Source organism: Penaeus monodon, chromosome 27 (assembly GCF_015228065.2).
Source record: "Penaeus monodon isolate SGIC_2016 chromosome 27, NSTDA_Pmon_1, whole genome shotgun sequence".
In the NCBI taxonomy this organism is placed as follows: Eukaryota; Metazoa; Arthropoda; class Malacostraca; order Decapoda; family Penaeidae; genus Penaeus; species Penaeus monodon.
In genome coordinates this window covers 20,586,603-20,586,879 of record NC_051412.1, presented here as the reverse complement: position 1 = coordinate 20,586,879, position 277 = coordinate 20,586,603, and positions in this window count along the sequence as shown.

Here is a 277-nt window from a genome sequence, read left to right as displayed (position 1 = left end):
CCCCCCAGCTTGTTCTTGTCGTTGTTGCTTGCCGTTCCTGCTTTTACCGTTACTGTCTTATTCCCGTGCTGGATTTTTTTCTGTAATCTATTACTTGTTTTCTCCATACTATATTTTTGTTTTTTGTTTTTTCGTTTCCTTTCCAGCACAATTTACCTCCTTGTTCTTTGCCATTCTACCCGACACTTTTCACCTCTATGTATATACTCTCTGTTGGTCACAATGTTGTCTTTCTTGAACCTCCTTTATTCCTTTCCTTCTCCTACCTCCCCCCACT